This window comes from Oryctolagus cuniculus, chromosome 2, assembly GCF_051225735.1.
Source record: "Oryctolagus cuniculus isolate XC-2025 breed Fujian yellow rabbit chromosome 2, ASM5122573v1, whole genome shotgun sequence".
Lineage (NCBI taxonomy): Eukaryota > Metazoa > Chordata > Mammalia > Lagomorpha > Leporidae > Oryctolagus > Oryctolagus cuniculus.
This window is the reverse complement of record NC_142868.1, coordinates 85,022,396-85,043,264: the sequence shown is the minus strand read 5'-3', so window position 1 is coordinate 85,043,264 and position 20,869 is coordinate 85,022,396.

Genomic DNA, 20,869 nt, shown 5'->3' with positions numbered 1-20,869 from the left:
GAGTGAACTTCTCTGGAGAAAAATAACTAAATGAAATGCCCGTTCTCAATGTGATCTGTAGGCAATAATTTGCATAGCTCCAGTGAATATGAGGGACAGAGACATGCTGGTGGTCCTGGTTCAACTTTGCAGATAAATCTGCACATTAGTTGCTCCATACTGGAGACATTGCATTAAAAATGAACTTCACAGGGCCAGTGTTGTGGTACAGTTGATTAAGCTACTGCTTGCAATGCTGTCATCCTATATCAGAGTGCTGGCTTGAGTTCGGCTCCTGGGCTTCCAATCTGGCTTTCTGCTAATGTACCTGGGAAAGCAGCAGAAAATGGTCCAAGTGTTTGGCTGCCTAACATTCACATGGAGACGTGAATGGAGTTCCCAGCTCTGGTTTTGTCTTGGCCTAGCCCTGGCTATTGTGGCCATTTGGGGAGTGAACCACCAAATGGAAGATCTCTTTCTTTATGTCTCTTCCTCTCTCTTTGTCATTCTGCCTTTCTAATAAGCAAATAAATCCGCTTTAAATAATGAACTTCATGAGATTCATGAGTTTACTTTGGGAAGTATGAGACAGGGAGAACCATGCCATGAATGTAAAATATTTAGATAAGCAGAAGCAACAAAACAATGGCTCTGTTGCAGAAGTGCAAATCTAATTTCCTCACATCTTCCTTCCCTACAGGCTAACCCAATTTCCTAAGATAAAATGATCTAGATGGTTCAGAAAAGTCCAAGAAAACTAGGGGAACAACTCTAAAATAATAGTTACATCATGAGTCCCAGAGTTACATGGCACTTTGGAAACTAATACTTGTGCAACATTAATTTATAAATCACCTTCAACACTGTAGCCTGTGTCCACCCTTGCTGAAGGTGTTGTTTTGATTATCCCCCCACTTTGCAAATGGAAAATGACTGGTCCTTCAGAGAGAGCTAATGGTGGGGTCAAGACACTTTTCTCTGAGATATGGTGCCTCAGCATTTGAAGCAGAAGGAGGAACACCCCTTTCCCCCCTCCTTGCCTTTTTCTCTTGAAGTAGATCATAAAAGCTTCACTCCAGAGAGGTCTACCTCCTACCCAGAGGAAAGGAACATCTTCACAGACTTAAAGTCCACATAGGGGCCAGCATTGTGGTGCAGTCAGTTAAGTCGCTGCCTGTGACACAGACATCCCATATGAGCACTGGTTCAAGTCCAGACTGTTCCACTTCAGATCCAGCTCCCTACTAATGCGACTGGGAAGGCTGCAGGGGACAGCGCAAGTACACGGGCCTCTGCCACACACGTGGGAGACCCAGATGGAACTCTAGGCTCCTGGCTTCAGCCTGGCCCAGCCCTAGCTGTTGTGGCCATTTGGGGAGTGAACCAGCAGATTGAAGCTCTCTCCCTCTCTGTTTCTCCCCACCCCCCACCCTGCTGCTGCCCTGTAACTGCCTTTCAAATAGAATAAATCTTTAAGCTGGCGCCGCGGCTCACTAGGGTAATCCTCCACCTTGCGGCGCCAGCACACCGGGTTCTAGTCCCAGTCGGGGCGCTGGATTCTGTCCCGGTTGCCCCTCTTCCAGGCCAGCTCTCTGCTGTGGCCAGGGAGTGCAGTGGAGGATGGCCCAGGTGCTTGGGCCCTGCACCCCATGGGAGACCAGGAGAAGCACCTGGCTCCTGCCTTTGGATCAGCGCGGTGCGCTGGCTGCAGCGCGCCAGCCCTGGCGGCTATTGGAGGGTGAACCAACGGCAAAGGAAGACCTTTCTCTCTGTCTCTCTCACTGTCCACTCTGCCTGTCAAAAAAAAAAAAGAAAAGAAAAAAAGAATAAATCTTTAAAAAAATTTAAAAATTAAACAGCTTACAATGTCTACAGCACCCTGTCTGAGGAGTTGCTGGATAGAGCTATTAATCTCATCCAGCAGGTCAATTTGACTTAGGTGGTGTGCACATCGGGTCTGTTTCATCGTAGCTATCTGATGTAACCTTTGTTCATTATCCATACATCCTAATCTGTTCCCAGCAATGCCCTTCCTAAAATTAATCAGTAGCCTCTTTTCAGAGTACCCTGCCCCTGAAGATACCTAAAGCCATTCATGTTCTAAAAATAAGTAATCTCAAACCTGTCAGTTCAATTTACCCCCCCCCCCTTACATAAAGGCCACCTTTTGGGGCCAATCCAATGTGTGTTTCCCGTGCAATGATAAACGAAAACTTACTGTCACAGATTACCTAAATTCTGACTGAAGTTGCACCACTTTGGACCACTTCTCAAGACGCACTGGAAGTCGTTGGGCTTGTATCTCCAAGGCCTCAGTACTCACATCCTGCCCTGAACACACCTTACATGAGCATTTTAACAGAGCGTGTGTATTCCCATGCACACCCATCTCCGACAACACAGAGACACAGGAAAGCATCTGAACAAATACATCTCGCTAAGTTCCTCCCAGTGTATTACTATTAGATCATGTCCCTTTTGCCCATACTTCTCCAAGATCATCCACTTCATCATCAAACTTAGCATAGAAATACAGACTTCCCCATGTCTTTAAGCCTCATCACCTCATGAAAACTCTTTGTCATCTAAAACTTCTATTAAGTGTCGCTCCCCCTCTTCATGGAGGAACGACACTAAACCCTGCCTAGGCTTCATATCCGAGTCACGGCACCATTATGTCGCTCCCCGTCTTCGTGGAGGAACGACACAGGACCCTGCGCTGTTCTTTCGTCTGCTTGGCCCTCCCCGGGTTTGCTGCTGGTTCTTCCCGGGTTGGCTACTGACCCTTCCACCTCCGTGGAAGGGCGGTTCCCCCTGCCACATTCCCCACTTCCGCGGGGGAGCGGCACACTGCCGGCCGGCTCTCTCGGGGGCTGCACAGGTGTTCCTTCAGATAGATGTTCCTGGTGCATGTTGTCTCTCTCCTCCTTTATAGTCCTCTTCCACCAATCCCAACTCGGCTGCCCACACGCCGAGTACGCTGCTCTCCTCCAATCAGGAGCAGGTCCTACAGTTTGTCAAGTTGGTGAGAGGCAGCTGGGTAGAAGCTGTTTTCTCCTCTCCCAGCGCCATATTGTGGGAGAGCAGATGCATAGAATAAGTCTTAATTCCAGTAACTTAGTCTAGTCCGAGTTGCTCCCAGTTGCTCCCCCCAATTAAGTTTGTATGTTTTTCTCTTGTTAATCTGTCTTTTTGTAACAAGTGCCTTGGCCATAAACCAAACAATGGACAAGAAAAGATTTCCTCCTTACACTTGCTTCTCTCCTACGCTACTAAGTGCCAAGCAGGCATCTAAATCCAGACGGCCATCTCCGAACCCATGCTTTCCAATCATCTTCAAGCATCACCCATGTCAGAGGGAGGTATGACCCACCCCTATGGAATTACAGAGAATCAGAGCACATAGAGAGAACACTGGTTGATTCAGTTTGCTGACAAGGTACAGCTGGTGGATCCGAACGGCACATTTGACTATTGTTGCTGGTTCTGAAAACCCCAAGACTGGCTTGGAGAATTCTTGTAGTCCTTCTATATTGGTACACCCGTATAAAAAATACTGTAACATATGTGTGTGAAATACCGTGAGTCAATTTGCAAGCACTGCTTGGATTTCCATGCCACTTGTTTCTGATGTTCGCACCCCAGTGTGGAGAGAGATTCTTTGGGCTCCTTTAGTTCTGGCTCGCTTTCACCTCAAAAGGTGTACATGACCTTACAAACCTCCCTTTCCCACACAGCCACCTCCTGTGGTTTTCTATTTTAATCTTTATTAAAATGCTTGAAAGTCAGAGCATGTCAGTGTATTCTCCAGGTGCTTGGAGAATTTTACTGAGTGCTCTTTGAAATTGGGATTCAGACTTTTTGGAGATTCTGAGCATTTATCATAATCCTCAGGGTTCTTTTCTGAATTTTCCTGAAAGCTGAAGGAACTGGTCCCTGAAAATTTCAGATGATGGAAAAGGACGAAGGTTTCTAGGTAACCTTTCAGCCTGTTCCGAGCAGCTTCTGGGGAGAAGACATGAAATTCTTCCCTCCCTTACAACAAGCGCTAGCTCTTGAACCATCATTTGTAAATCATGATCTGAGCTTTCCGGACTGCCTCCTGCCAGGTTCCTTTGGTTTTCCACATTAGCATATAGTTACATGGCTTCTCTGCTCCAAGAAAAAGCCCGGAGACAAGGCTGCTGTCAAAAAATGTGTTTTTCCCTGAGTGGGAGGTCAACAGCATCTTCACTTCCCCAGCCAGAGAGAAGGGATGAGGTGCCAAGTGTGACGCCCACCAATCATCTACCTTTCATGGCTTGATTTGGCCATTTTCTCCGAGGATGAAGCAGCTGACAGATATGCTTTCAAGCTGGAAAGGGGGTCTTGTAAACCTGCCTGACTTATTATTTTCTGCCTGAAAGCAATAAACATCTGTTTTCTTGATAAAGAAAGCAGGTTCATATTTGAGGGGAACAAAGCTATTCTGTTGGCCTCCACTTACTGCTTTGTCTTGAGAACATTGCCCCAGAGTCTCAGTGCACTGAAAGTCTGAACGTTGCTCTAAACCCTCTATAATCCCCTATATGTTCTGACAATAGCCCCAATTCCATGCTATGAGACATTTTTCATATCATAAAATGTTGGCAAAATTTTGTTTGCAATAGGAAATAGCTGTTCACTTTGACAGATACTGGACCAGGCCAAAGCTTTGGGAGGAGAATATTTCTCACATCTCAATAAATCTTACTCATGAGTAGCCAGAAATCTTTTCTTAGGACTTTGTAACAAAGTAAGTCTAGAAAGAAATGTGACTTTTCTCTTCATCTTTTGTATGGCTAGTATTATTATTATATTTGGAATACTCAGACCCTTGGATCCTAACAGAAGTTTATTCTAATACCTGCCATCTTAAAACTATAACAAAACCCTGTTCTTTTATTCATTCATTTTATTTATTTATCCATTCATTTCTCAGTAAAATTTTTGAGTATCCTTATAGGCCAGAAACTCTATTAACTACATTTTTAAAAAAATGAAGTCTTTTACAAGATATTAAGTCATGAAGTCATATGATCCAACTAAGATTTTAAAGAGATTTTGTTGAAAGAGAATGAGGATGTCAGCAAATGAAGAAGGAGCTGTTTCAGAGTTCCTGCAATATGTACATGTAAGAGTCAGGAAAGAGTGGTAGTAGTAGAGGTGGTGAGAAGCATGGTATTGTGGACACATTCTGAAGAGGCGATATCGTTGCATTTTCGATGTGATGTGAGGTGTGAAAGAGGCCAATCAAGGATGACCTTGGGATTTTGGCATCAGCAACTGGAAGGAAAGAGGAACTTCACCAGAGATGGGTAGAACAACAGGTGAAATACATTCAGGGAAGAATACCCTAAGTTCAGTCGGGACATGTTACATTTGAAATGTTCCTGAGGTCCCAGTGTGGAGCTGCCTAGGGAGCTGGATATGTGAGTCTGGATGTCTGGCTAAGGATCTGAGCTGGAGGTTTGTGTTTGGCATATGCATGGTATTTAAAGCCATGCTCCCAGAGGTCATCAGCACAAAGTCAATGGAGACAGAGAAGAGAAGCAGCGATTGAGTCCTGCAGTATGACAGAGTTCAGGGGTCAGAGATAAGAGGGGGCACCAGAGAAGGCTGAGAGGAGAGAAGCAGAAGAAAAACCAAGGGTGGAGCATGGTGTCTGACACATGTTCAACACAGGTGAGGCGCTGTGTCAAGGAGGAGGGAGTTAAGAAACATACAACTACTGATGAAAAGTGAGGTGGACACTGGAACTGACCACTGGACTTAGCAGTGTGAATCTCATGGTAGGAGCTGATAGGCTAGAGTGGGCCTGAGAATGCTAAGAATGCAATTTGAAAAAACAAAAAAACAAGCCGGCGCCGTGGCTCAATAGGCTAATCCTCCACCTTGCGGCGCCGGCACACCGGGTTCTAGTCCCGGTCTGGGTGCCGGATTCTGTCCCGGTTGCCCCTATTCAAGGCCAGCTCTCTGCTATGGCCAGGGAGTGCAGTAGAGGATGGCCCAGGTGCTTGGGCCCTGCACCCCATGGGAGACCAGGAAAAGCACCTGGATCCTGGCTCCTGCCATCAGATCAGCGTGGTGCGCCGGCTGCAGCGGCGGCCATTGGAGGGTGAACCAACGGCAAAGGAAGACCTTTCTCTCTCTGTCTCTCTCTCTCACTGTCCACTCTGCCTGTCAAAAAAAAAAAAAAAAAAAAAAAAAAAAAACCCTGTACTTTGCAAATTAGCATAAAAATTTTTTGCTTTTTAAGATAAAAGAAAAAAAAAAAGATGTTTGAGGCCAGTGTTGAGGCACAGAGGGTTAAGCCACCTCTTACAATGCCAGCATCCGTATCAGAGTGCCAGTTCAAGTCCCAGCTGCTCTACTTCTGGTCCAGCTTCTTGATGATGTTTCTGGGAAGGATCTAGATGATGGCCCAAGTACTTGGACCATGCCATTCACTGGCAGACCCAGATGGAGTTCCAGGATCCTGGCATTGGCTTGGCCAAACCCTGGCTGCTGTATGTATTGGGGTAGGGAAGCAGTGGATGAAAGATCTCTCCTCCCCACCTGACACATGTTTCCCTTTCTGTCATTATGGCTTTCGGATAAATAAATCTATTTTTTAAAAAGATGTTTGTGTGTGCTATGATTTGGACATAGTTTGTTGGAAGCTTGTTTCTGGTGTTGTACTATTAGAGGTAATAGGACCTTTGAAAGGTGGAGCCTTGGGCTGGGCACTGTGAAAAAGCACGTAAAGCCACCATCTGCTGTGCCATCATCCCATATGGGCATAGGTTCGCGTCCCCGTTGCTCACTTCTGATCCAGCTCCCTGATAGTGTGCTTGGTAAAGCAGCAGAAGATGGCTCAAGTGCTTGGGCCCCTGTAACCACATGGGGGAAGAAGCTCTGGGCTCCTGGCTTTGATCAGCTCAGCTGTGGCCATTGTGGCCATTTGGGGAATGAACCAGTGGATGAAACTCACTTTCTCTCTCTCTCTCTCTCTCTCTCTCTCTCTCTCTCACACACACACACACACACACACACACATTCTCACCCTGGCTCTGTGCCTCTCCACCTCCCCCCATAACTCCGCCTTAAAAAAAAAAAGAGGAGGAGCCTTATGGAAGGTCATTAGGTCTAGCCTGGAGTGCTGTTCTCAGAAGAAATGAAAGCACATCCTGTGGGACCCTGAGTTAGCCCCCACAAGAGGGTGGTTATATGACCATATCCCATGTTATATGTTATATATGTTATATATCCCAGGTTATATGACCATATCACCATGTGATCTCCTTTTACACCCACTCCCACCATTGTGATGTCATCTCCCATGAGGCCTTCCCCAGAACCAAGCAAAGGCTAGTGCCATTCCCTTGAACCTTCAGAACTGAGTTAAATTTCTTCTCTTTATAAATTACCCAGCCACAAATATCTCACTTTAGGAGCAGAAAGCGAACGAGCACAATTTGTTATGCTGACAACAATTCAAGACAGAGGGAAAAACCAAGGATGCAGAACAGCAGAGGAGAACATTCACGAAGAAACTGTGTTGGGAGAGCAAGAGCAGGTGCCCTGGATGGCGCTCTGAATCTGAGCACGAATTTTCAACCTATGGTTATGGGTGGAAGGCAGAGTATGGATGCAGATGTGGATCATGGGTGGTTGGGGTAGTGTGCGTCTTTGGCAGAATCTCTTGAATGCTGCTTTTCTCACTGATGTACAAAGCACAGTCAACAGGGAAAAATGACAATAGGGAGCTGTTTGAAGAAAGAAGAGATTGGGAAAGAATTGCTTATGCCTTAGATACTCCAAGTCAGGCATGGCATCACCTAGGAGGCTGTCAGAAACACAGAATCTCAGACTCAGAACTATCGACTCGAAAACCGCATTTAATTAAAAAATTATTTGTATTTGTTTGATAGGGCACAGAGAGGCAGGGAGACAGAAATATGAGAGAGAACTCCCATCTGCTGGTTCGCTCCCAAATGTCTACAACAGCTGAGGATGGACAGGGTTGAAGCCAGGAGCCCAGAATTCAAGCTGGGTCCTCCATGTGGCTGGCAGAGACTCCACTAGTTGAACCATCACTTGCTGCCTCCCAGGGTGCATATTAGCAGGAAGCTGGAACTGCAAGTGGAGCCTGGACCTGAAGCCAGGCACTCTGCTATGGGATGCAGGTATCGCACCTGGCATCTTATTACCAGCCCAAACGCCTGCCCCCAAAGCTGCACTTAAACAGGATCCGCAAGTTTTTTTGGTTTTTTTTTTTTTTTTTTTTTTTTGACAGGCAGAGTGGACAGTGAGAGAGAGAGAGAAAGGTCTTCCTTTGCCGTTGGTTCACCCTCCAATGGCCGCCGCGGCCTGCGCGCTGCGGCCAGCGCACCACGCTGATCCGATGGCAGGAGCCAGGTGCTTCTCCTGGTCTCCCATGGGGTGCAGGGCCCAAGAACCTGGGCCATCCTCAACTGCACTCCCTGGCCACAGCAGAGAGCTGGCCTGGAAGAGGGGCAACCGGGACAGAATCTGGCGCCCCGACCGGGACTAGAACACGGTGTGCCGGCGCCGCTAGGTGGAGGATTAGCCTAGTGAGCCGTGGCGCCGGCCTAGGATCCGCAAGTATTTCTATGCACGTTAAAGTTTGGGAAGCTCCGATCCTGGCAAGCAATTTATCATACTAGAAAGAGAAGGTGAGTTCTGGGCCAAATAAACTGAACTCCTCTAAAGCAGCCATTTAGAAATAATGTGATTCTCAGAAAATCACCTAGCCACTGTGTAAAAGGTTCCTCATTTGTAAACTGGGGAGAACTATTACTATTAGCACAGTAGAAATAAAGGTGGTGGTAGACGTGATAACAGTAGCAATAGGTAGCATTCACTGAACTAAACCAGCCAGGGTCTTGGTGGGATGCAGAAGTCACTCAGGTGGTTACAATAAGTGCTTCTCAACTCTGGCTTCATTACCTGAAGAGATTTTTGTTGTTGTTGTTAAAGATTTATTCTATTTATTTGAGTGCCAGAGTTACAGAGAGAGGTAGAGACATAGAGAGAGGTCTTCCATCTGCCGGTTCACTCCCTAGATGGCAGCCATGGGGGGAGCTGCACTGATTTGAAGCCAGGAGCCAGGAGCCTCTTCCAGGTTTCCCACATGGGTGCAGGGGCCCAAGGATTTGGGCCATCCTCTACTGCTTTCCCAGGCCTTAACAGAGAGCTGGATTGGAAGTGGACAGCCAGGACTAGAACCGGCACCCATATGGGATGCCGGCGCTTCAGGCCAGGACTTTAACCAGCTGCGCCACAGCGCTGGCCCCCTGAGGAGATCTGAAACCACAGAAGTGCCCAGGCCCCTTCCCAGGCCTGTTACATCCATCTCTAGAAATAGGGGTGAGGTATTGGTAGTTTTAAGAAAGGCCCCCTTGGTGATGCACGGAAACCCACTGATTTGAGTGAATACACTTCATTTATAATACGGGTTTCTAAAAATTATTTTGTTTATCTGAAAGACAGAGAGAGGGAGGGACGGAAAGATGACAGAGACTTTCCATCACTGGTTCACTCCTGACACACCTGTTACAGCTGAGGCTGGGCCAGGCCAAAGTCAGGAGCCAGGAACCCAATCCAGGTCTCCCAAGTCGGTGGTGGAGTGTAAGGAGCATCCCAAAAAAATATTAATTACTATAAGTTGTACAGAGCAGCCAAGGCCAGACCTACTTCACCGTGAGGACTTGGCGTACTCCACTCGATAAAGGTGTGCTGCAATCACCCGACAAGGCACACGCAGGTGCAGCGGCCTCATCGAGTTCAGAGAACCATGATGGGGCAGAGCAAGCATAGAAAAGCAGCAAGCGAAGAGGCCCGGATGAGACTCAGAGCGGACTCTGCTGAGAGCAGGAGAGCGGAAGCTCTTCCCCAGGACTTCCGGGTTGAGCAGCTGTGGCTCAGTCCAGAGAGAGAGAGAGAGAGAGAGATACAGAGAGATAGAGAGAGCGCGCCTCCCAGCCAGCCCTGCGCTCCTCCGACTCCCAGGCCTCCGAGGCCCACTCAGCAGGACCTGCGGCCGGCCAGAGGTACCACCCTGCGGACGTCATAGCTCCGCTCCGGCCTCTACAGCTCAGAACTCGTTGCGAGGAGCGTTGAGGAACTCCGGGAGTCTTGGGTGGTTAGTTCGCCCTGTGTGCTGTGTGCATTAGAGTGTGAACTTCCCTCTGCATATATAATCCTTCTTGGAACCAACACCGCCTCGGTGCCGTTACTACGCTCGCGACACGGAGGCTCCAGCACTTGAGCTGCACCCTGCTTTCTCTGCAGGTGCACGTTAGCAGGAAGGTGGAACTGGAATCAGCAGCAGAGCCTGGAGTTGAACCCAAGCATCCCAGTGTGGGATGCGGGAGTCCCCAGCAGCGTCTTCACTACTGCGCCAAACGCTGCACCCTGAGCGAATAGACTTACAGGAAGTGTCCGCCTACGGGATGATGACGCACTCAGGAGCCAGTAACAGAGGGAAGGCCTTGACTTACCTGGGGTTGGGGGAACCAAGAAGGGAACAGAGATGCTGCCGCAGTGGAGAAAGGCCCGAGCAGGAGGCTTGCAGTGCAAGGGATGGGGCAGCCGCCAGAGAAGGAAGCAGGAGGGCCAGGAGGGAAGTTCCGTTCTCTCTCTCCCCTCTCACCTTCTGGCCTCCCATTGGCTGGCCCCAGACTGAAGCAGCCTCACTAGGAGACCTGGGTGATGTAGTCCTCCACAGGAGTTCCCAGGTCTGCAGGCCAGGGAAGATGGGAGAGTGAACGGGAGGGAGGGAGGGTTGCTGAGGGGTCCAGTGGAGGATAACCACCCGCACAGGCACTTGCTACGGCCAGGCTCTCTTCCAAAGAGCTCTACGTGGATTAACATTTTAGTAATTGGCTTCATTCTTTGTCATTAAATTTGAGTACTTTTTTTTTTTTAATTGCACAAGGATATGTCCCAGGTCAATTCATTATCAGAGTCAAACATCTCTTCGTTTCCCGATGCAGTATCACCAGGAGAGTGTCTCATTTTGTCCCTCAACAGTAAACCTGGGAGCATCCATACTCCACAGGCCAGCAGTCTGTACCTCCTGGATTTTTGAACATTGGTTGGTCGGTGCCAGCACTATGGCATAGTGGATAAAGCTGCTGCCTGCAGTGCCGGCATCCTATATGGGTGCCGGTTCTAGTTCCAGCTGCTCCACTTCTGATCCAGCTCTCTGCTATAGCCTGAGAAAGCAGTAGAAGATGGCCCAAGTCTTTGGGCCCCTGCACCCCCGTGGGAGACTTGGAAGAAGCTCCTGGCTCCTGTCTTGGGATCAGTCAGTTATGGCCAGTTGGGGAGTGAACCAGCGGATAGAAGACCTCCCAGGCCGGCGCCGTGGTTCACTAGGTTAATCCTCTGCCTGCGGCACCAGCATCCCATACGGGTGCCCAGTTCTAGTTCCAGTTGTTCCTCTTCCAGTCCAGCTCTCTGCTGTGGCCCGAGAAGGCAGTGGAGGATGGCCCAAATGCTTGGGCCCCTAGGCCCACATGGGAGACCAAGAGGAAGCACCTGGCTCCTGGCTTTGGATTGGCACAGCACTGGCCGTGGCGGCCATTTGGGGCCGTGAACCAATGAAAGGAAGATGTTTCCCTCTGTCTCTCACTGTCTATAACTCTACCTGTCAAATAAATTAAAAAAAAAAAAAAAAAAAAAAAAAACAAAAAACCTCCCTCTATGCCTCTCCTTCTCCTTCTGCATTAACTTTAACTTTCAAATGAATAAATAAATCTTTTAAAAAAAAAAGAAAACTGGGGGCCGGCGCCGCGGCTCACTAGGCTAATCCTCCACCTTGCGGCGCTGGCACACCGGGTTCTAGTCCCACTCGGGGCGCCGGATTCTGTCCCAGTTGCCTCTCTTCCAGGCCAGCTCTCTGCTATGGCCAGGGAGTGCAGTGGAGGATGGCCCAAGTGCTTGGGCCCTGCACCCGCATGGGAGACCAGGATAAGTACCTGGCTCCTGCCATTGGATCAGCGCAGTGAGCCAGCCGCAGCGTGCTGGCCGCGGCGGCCATTGGAGGATGAACCAATGGCAAAGGAAGACCTTTCTCTCTGTCTCTCTCTCTCACTGTCCACTCTGCCTGTCAAAAAAAAAAAAAAAATGGTTGGTCATAGAATATATCCTATGATAAAGCAGCTTGCCTTGGTCCTAATCTGTTTTAGGAAAACATGATACAAAAATATACCATACACCTGTAAATTGTGCATCCCTCTAAAATTCTATGAAGAACTCTACAGGACCAACTATATTTATAAGATCTTTGGTTCTCTTTTAAGACTTCTTTTGACACCATTAACAACAGTTCTGGGAACATGAGCAGGAAATTGGGATGGCTTGAAGGCAGGAAAGTTGCCTGGAAGGGGCAGATGAAGCGTCCCATTTAGACAAGAAAGAACACAAAAGATAACTGGGTTGCATCTTTTTTTTTTTTTTTTTTTTTTTGACAGGCAGAGTGGACAGTGAGAGAGAGAGAGAGAGAGAGAGAGAGAGAGAGAGAGAGAGAAAGGTCTTCCTTTTGCCGTTGGTTCACCCTCCAACGGCTGCCGCAGCCGGCGCGCTGCAGCCAGCGCACCACGCTGATCCGAAGGCAGGAGCCAGGTGCTTTTCCTGGTCTCCCATGGGGTGCAGGGCCCAAGGACTTGGGCCATCCTCCACTGCACTCCCTGGCCACAGCAGAGAGCTGGCCTGGAAGAGGGGCAACTGGGACAGAATCCGGCGCCCCGAGCAGGACTAGAACCCGGTGTTCTGACGCCGCAGGCGGAGGATTAGCCTAGTCAGCCGCGGCGCCAGCTGGGTTGCATCTTAAGAATTCCTTAATAGTTAACCAATGGCATTTATAAGAAACACCTACGCAGAAAGAATTTTCCTCATCTTGACCCAGAGAGGAGCAGAAAGCACAACTTTGGTGGATTCTTAGTTGATTGTGCTGGAGCTGAGCTGACGAGAACACAGGGAACGCCAGTGGGCAGTGTGGCAGGCAAAGTCCATCTCCAGCACCAGCCAGTTCCCTGTGCAGTGAGCCTGCTGCCCTTGGGAATCAAAAGGTGTAGCCCAGGAAGGTGAGGACTGTGCTTTGGGAGCTGAGGATGGGGCAGGGCTGAGCCTTGAGCAGAGGGAGCACAGGGCAATTCATTAAAGACATTTCTCAAGGGCCTGCTGTCCAGCTTTTAGCTTCCTCTGATTCTGTCCATTACTGTCTTCCCGTGGTGCTATCAACCAAACTGCCTTTAAAAACTGCAAGCCAGTCCCGGAGCTGTGGCACAGTAGGTTAATTCCCCCATCTACAGTGCCAACATCCCATACAGGCACCAGTTCGAGCCCCGGCTGCTCCACTTCTATCCCAGCTCTCTGCTTTGCCCTGGGAAAGCAGTGGAAGATGGCCCAAGTGTTTGGGCCCCTGTACCGGGTGGGAGACTGGGAGGAGGCTCCTGGCTCCTTTCTCTGTCTCCCCCTCTCACTGTCTGTTACTCTGCCTCTCAAATAAATAAATAATAAATCTTTAAAAAAAAAAAACAACCTGTATGCCATCACTTTTGGAGATGAAGCCCTAAAGATGGGATCACACTTCTTTAAAACATCCCATGTCCGTGCATTCAGTGCAGGATTCCTAGATGCCTAATCAAAGTTTCATTCCAACAGGACCCAGTTTTCAGAGTACATGGAACAAGTCTTAAAGGTAGTTGGCCTATCATTTTGTTAGAGGCTTCTAGAGCTAAGGGAAGTCTTTTACTCACAGCCGTTCTTTTCAAATACTGAAATTCAAGTGCTGTGACTGGTCCACGAGAGAAATTGTTCTCAAATCCCACTAGACCTCACACTGCTTGTACTGCGTTCACATCCACACCCTCTACCAAAGGGTTACAGAATACTGTGTCTCAGACTGCTGATATTTATTTAACATGCATTATAATCCCAGCTGACACTTCCTAATGAGTTTATTGCCACATATAGTTGAAGCTCCCCTACTCAAGCTCCAGTGTCCAAAATGAAACATCATCAGGACTGAAACTTAAATGGCCTGTATCGATTCTCCGGCAGTGTAACTGCTGTAGTCTGGTGCCGGTCCTCTGATCTGAGCCCTGGCGTGTTACTGGAGTTAGATGTCAGAATAAAGCAGCCCACAGGATTGGGAAATTGAGTAAAGTATTCTAGAGAATTGCTTTGGATATGAGTATCTCCATCTTGTACTGCAAAGACAATTGCTCTCACATAATCAAGGAGCTAAATTATATTATTTGTGGAGCCTTTTTTTTAAAGTGTGTTTTATCAAAGGAAATGTCCTCAGAGTCGAAGCTTGCTGTGCTTTGTGCTTTATCTGGACAGCAAATTCCACTTGGAGAAATTTAATGCCAAAGCTGTAAGGTCTGCATTCCTAGGGAATGACTATTTAGGACACTGTCTTCAAATATGAAGTAAACACACACTCAGAATGTTGAATGAAGCTCTTTCAATGGTCACGATATGCTCACTATTCCTGAGAGTGGAAAGAACGTAGACACATTGAAGATGCTGACCTGCCTGCAAAACACCGCCATGTTCACAGCTATATGCTCTGCTTCTGAGAAAGCATCTGCCGTTTCCAAAGGAATTAGAGGGTGGCTGAAGAACCAGCCACGTGGAGACCAGCCAAATTCCTACTTAGTGCTGGCAAACAAAATACAAGCAAATGCAAAGTATCTCTTTCAAATTTAAAGTGAAAAATCCAAATACTTAGAATTATAATCTACACTTTGGGCACTTTTAGGAGCTAGAAGAGACACTTAAAAGATAACTACTCTTTATAACAAAGAAGAAAAAATGTAAGTGCATTGATTCTCTGGCAGTCTGCTGCTGTAGTCTGGTGCTGGTTAAGGGGTATACAATGGACTGGAATTCAAGTCCCATCCCCTAAACCATCTTTCTGGTGGGCCAACATTTTGCTGGAACAGCATGGATCTACTTTCCTCTTGGTATTTCTACAGGAAGGATCTTAATTTCCTTTGTGTTGGAGTTTGATCTTGCTTTAGACATTGCCTTGACATGCTGAGGAAGTTGCAAGCACTTAGTTTTTCAGGTTTTCCATGCTTAGGAGTAGTCATACCCAAGCTTCTCATGTTGTAGGTTGCCTTTAGATTTTTGAGACATGTAAAATTTTTATAACCTACCCCATATTTGATCCTATACAGTGTCCCATACAGGCTTAAAGTTAATTTTATTCCAAAGGCCGAAGGTAGTCAGCAGACAAGTCATCAGAAAACCAGAGACTGCTACAACTGCTCTGGCAATCAACAGTGCAAGCTTTTTTCAGAATACAGCCCTGAGTATTAGGACAGGGTTCCTTTGGCTAGGGTCATGCCTAATCAGACAGTGTAATGGGTGCCAAGGATGAGTTCTCCATGCTGAAATGAGTAGCTTTCAAGATGAATGGATATATTAGAGGTACTTAACTCTTCCATGAAAAGAGGATCAGCATCCAGCAGATTCTCCAAAATACCCCTAGTAATGGGAACTGGAGCTACAGTCCTAAGTGTTTCCCTGCCCGGCCGAGCCCAGAGGGCTGTCCCACAGTGCATGAAGTATTAGCTTGTCCACACCTTGCTTCAGAATCGTCCATCAGCCCATGGAAAGTATGATTAGGGCATCTAGAGGAGGAGACTGCATGTAGAACAAACAAGGCCCTGGTTTCCTCAAGGCTGGGGTGTCTTCTAGGCTTGGAACTTCAGGGCTAAAACTGAGACCACCTTAAGCAGATTGGTACAGTTGACCGCCCTACTTCCTATAAATATATTATATATATATATATTTATATATATGTATTATTAAATATATATTATTAAGTATATATATTTCTATAAATATATTATGTGCATGCTAGAGAAAAACATGATAGTTTATGTGTCAGAATTTTATTGGACAGTTATTTTAATTTTACAGATTACCTGATAAGTTTTTTTTATTTGACAAGTTTTTTTATGGAAAAACCTCTAATATTAATTTATTTGTAACTATTGGTATAGTCAATATCTATTTTTAAAAAACCAAATGGTTTTGTGGCCAAATTAAATTAGATGTGTATGTAACACATAGAGAAGGCAAGAAATACATTCTTCTTTTCATGGTAGCTTAGATATTTGTGTTCCAAGATAATTATACACATAATGAAGGTACCTCTGAAAGTTCATGGAATTATCAGTATTCTGATGCAAAAACTTGTTTTGATCCCCAAAGTGTTTATATGATTCATCAAAAATGTGTCTTCAGAAAATATCATGCATGGATTTCCAAACATTTTGTACCAAAATAAAGTCTTACTTTAAAAATTTTTGTACTTTTTGAAAGGCAGAGAGACAGAGAGATCTCCAATCCATTGGTTTATCTCCCAAACTCTCAGAGCAGCCAGGGTGTGGCCCAGGTGGAAGCCTGGGGGCAGGAACTCAATATAGGTCACCCATGTGAATAGCAGGAATGCAATTACTTGAATCATTACCTGTGGCTTCCCAGGATGCGCATAGGCAGGAAGCTGGAATCAGGAGCAGAGAGCTGAGACTCAAATCCAGGCACTCAAGGATAGGATGGAGCATTCCAAGCGCTATCATAACTGCCAGGCCAAATGCCCACCTCAAACTCATATTATTTATAAGATTTACTTATATATTTGAAAGTCAGAGTGACAGCGAGGGAAGGGGAGACAGAGAAAGAGATCTTTCATCCACTGGTTTACTCCCCAACTGCCCACAACAGCCAGGGCTGGAGATCCAGGCTGAAACCAGGAGCCAGGAATTCCATTTGGGTCTCCCACATGATTGGCAGGAACCCAAGTATTTGGGCCATCATTTGCTGCTTTCTCTGGCCCATTAACAGGAAGCTGGATTAAAGTGGAGTAGCCAGAACTTGAACTAGCAGTTCAATATGGGATGCAGGTGTCATAAGCAGTGGCTTAACCTCTACACCACAGCACCCTCGCCAAACTCATATTTTTAATTAAACTCTCGCACAAACCTTTTTAAGTACACTCACATAAACCTACATACTCAAACACAAACACAAACAAAATAAATTAAGAAAAGCCCCATTGTAAAAGAAGAATATAAATAAATGATACACAGACACTAACTGTGACTTTCCTTATGATCTTGTGGTTACAGTCAACAAAACTAACTCTATGTTTCAAAGACAGGAAAATCTCAACCATTCCTTCCAAAAAAGAGATTTTATTTTGCATTTATATTTTCATTTTTTACATTAAAAATTTTTATTTGAGTGGCAGATGGCTAGACCAAGACAAACATAAATAAAGAGACAGCGCCCATTCACTGGTTCACTCCTCAAACGCCTGCAATGGCCCTGGCCTGGAGACTCCAGCTGGGAGCCTAGTCTGCTGTAAGGGTGGCAAGGACCCAGTTACTTAAGCCATCAAGTCTTCAACCCTTGATCTGCATTAGCAGGAAGCTGGAGTCCGAAGTGAGCCAAGTATGGAACTAGGCACTGGGATGTGGCTCACAGGCATCTGAACCACTAGGCCAAAATTCCCCATTCTGCCCCCCACCCCTGCCCTCCAGACAAGCCAGATTGCAAAGCCAGCAAAACAAAGAACAGCTGCAATCACAGCTCCACTTCTTACACCACAAAGAATTGCCCTCTTAGATTTCACGATGATTTGCCTTTCCTCTTTCCTTAAACAGTGATTATTTGCTTAATTTGTGTAACTTCCATAGTAATTATGCAAACAGGCAAACAAATACTAAAAATGGGCGAGTTCTCAAAAAAGAATGCTTCTTTCTAGATTGCATTGGCTGAACTTTGGAGGATTTGTCACTTCAGATCCAGGACAGTTCATATCCAAATGCCACAGCAGCACATGCAGCCCAACAGAGGGCCACGGAGGGATAGAAACTATTTTGAGCGGTCCAGAGGGTCCTTTTGTTTGCCTGGACCTGTTACTATTTTACTGGTACAGTTTTGGGCAGAGAACCTCTCAGGCTCACTGAAGTTTGCAGGCATTCTGCTTCAACTCATTGTTACTGAAATGATTGCAGAGACGATAACCTGCTAAAGGTTGGACGTGCCCTAAAAGGCAGAACAGCTGCAGCTAATCTACTTGCAAATTAAAATCCTAGCTGTGAATTTCAACAAATTAGGTGAATTTAGCTAATTGTCTCTACAGTTCATTACTGATGAGTGACAAACTTTGGCATATTTCCAACATTTTCATACTCAAGGGTGTCTTTTTCACGGGTCCCTGCTGGGGACAGATGATCTTTCCAGACTCTCTTGCTAAGCAGGTCATGACAAGTGCTGGAGGGTCTTCCAGCTTCATTATAGAGCTTTCTGTTCAGGTGCATTCTGAAAAGCCAAGTTAGCACCCAAGTCACTGATCCCATCATTCTTTTTAGGATCATGTGATTCATCTCTCTCTTTTAAAGATAGATGAATTACTTATTTATTCATTTGAAAGGCAGAGAGACAGAAGAAGAAGAGGAGGAGGATGAGGAGGAGGAGGAAGAGGAATTAAAATTTACTGTATATGGATAAAATAAAGAGAATTGCCTTTTTGAATGAGCAGAACGGAGTAGCTAAGGAGTTACTCTGACTTCCATAATACATCCATTTCTGAGCTTTCCAAGGAATGTTTTCTCAGGAGTGATATCTAAAATATTAACAACTCACAGATTATAATGTATTTCATCAGCAAGTCTGCCAGCCTCCAACACAAGGGGCCCTGAACGATGTGCCTACAGATCAGCCCTGCCACCCCTGTGGTGGTCTCACTCAGCCTGGGACATAGAAAATCCGACTCAAATTTTACTCCATGATCCGACTCAATCCTAACACGTTTGCTTATTGCCTTTAGGAACTCAGCATCCCAGTTCCATCCATCAAAGACCAGGCAGGGGCGATACCCACACTGGGTGTCCCCTGGTCTGAGCCTTGTCTACGAGCTGCTGTGGCTGGTATGGATTCTTTTAGAGAGCCTAGGGCAGCGAGAGTTCATCAAGCTCACGAAAGGCTACTTAATCTGTCTTGCAGATTCTCTACAGGATGAACATTATGCTATGTCAGCTATTTCTCCACAGTTTGATGAGTCATGAAATGAGAGACACATGCCCCTAGGCACTTCTCTGCCCAGTGCTGACTGCAGACATGAATGTCTTCTCTCAGGGACTGCCTGTGTCTGGTGAGGTGTGGGAGACCAGGTGTCCGCACTGACTGGGCTAAAATGTCAACCACCTCTCCCACTCTATGGGCACTTTCCCTTCTCATAAGCAGCCATGGGCCATGGCAAATTAAGTGGCCAATTCATCCCACACTCTGTTATTTACTCTTGAAAATCCCACTGGTTGGCATAACTTGACACTCTGCTCTGTGTTTGCATTTTCTTTTTCTTTGAGTATATTAGAACTGAAAGCAAGACTATCCCCCAGGCTCCCGTCACATTGAAAGAAAAGTTAACATGCACAATTTGACAGGTTAGGGAGTTGTTGCCCATTGTGAAAAAAGGTTTCTTGATTGTTCCAACAAGTCTCTAGATAAGATTATTTTGTGTATTGAACTCTGCTGGTTTTTTTTTTTTGAAGTTGCATTTTTAAAAATCAATTTTTATAAAGTGTTTAACGAAGAGGTTTATTATTTATGTTGTGACACAACTGGGATGACATTTCCCTAACCTTAATGGCTCAGTCAAGCAGTAGGACAAGGAGAATAAAGCAGAAGTGAGATATTTCCTCGTTTCTGAATGTTGTGGTCTGAGGTTCCACGTGACTTTCCTAATGTCAGAAGAACATTGTTAAATATGAACGAATTAATGAATCAACTGGCAATGCAATGGAGGCCAATGGAATGGTGACCCAATGTAGCAAGAGAAAATTCTCTTTTTAAGTGTCTTTGATAAGTTTGTTCTGGGATCCTGAATACAAACCAAGGTGCCATCACATCAGAACACTATAGATCATCTTGGGGGTAGTTAAAAGACCAGAACACATATGCTTGGAAAGTGGGTGAGTGAATTATGGGCAAAACCCACAGAACTAAAGACTGTCCATATAGGTTACACGCACAGGAGGGGATGCTTGGAGGTGACAGCTCAGTAACTGAAGAACACAGAAGGGAGAAGTGCTTTTAGGAGTGTGGGGGATAAAAGGTTAAGTAGGGGCAATGGGTGAAATGAAATTCCTTTGTTTATGTATTTAAAAGACCCTCAGAGACAATCCTCTGAATTCCAAATTAGCTGAGTCATCCTAGGGGGTCTCTAAAACATAAAAAAAAAAGTCAAAGTGTCTCTCACCATCAACCCTTGAAATGATTGTGATTGCAACTCAGAGAGGAAAATGTAAGGAATAAAAGTTCTAGTTTGATATCGTGAAAGTATTTCCATTTTCAGATGGTGAGAAATACTAGCTCATGAAGGGACTCCCTGAGGGAACCGGCTGATATCACTGTGAAACTCTTCAAAATCAGATAGAAAAACGCAGCAGAGCTGGCATGCCTGCATTAACAACAAGATGAAACAGACACAATGCTGCCCACCACCTCTCCCCCTCTCCAAGCCCAAGTCCTCTGTTATCACCATTGGTGGCACCAATATTTTCCAGACACCGCTTCTTCAATCTTTCTCTCATTGTCAAAAGTTGTCAGCTCTAGTTTCATCAAGTGCTTTTTTTTTAAAAAAATCCTTTTCCTTCTTTCCATTATTACTGCTTTGAGTTCACTCATTACCTCTGCAGCAACAACTTGTAGGAATCCTGAATTATGTCTTTATCCCTAATCCCACTTTCTTACCCATTCTTCAAATCAAAATCAGATTTATTCCCTTCAAGTTCAACTTAGATTATGTCATCTCCTTGTTCAAAAAAACCACTTT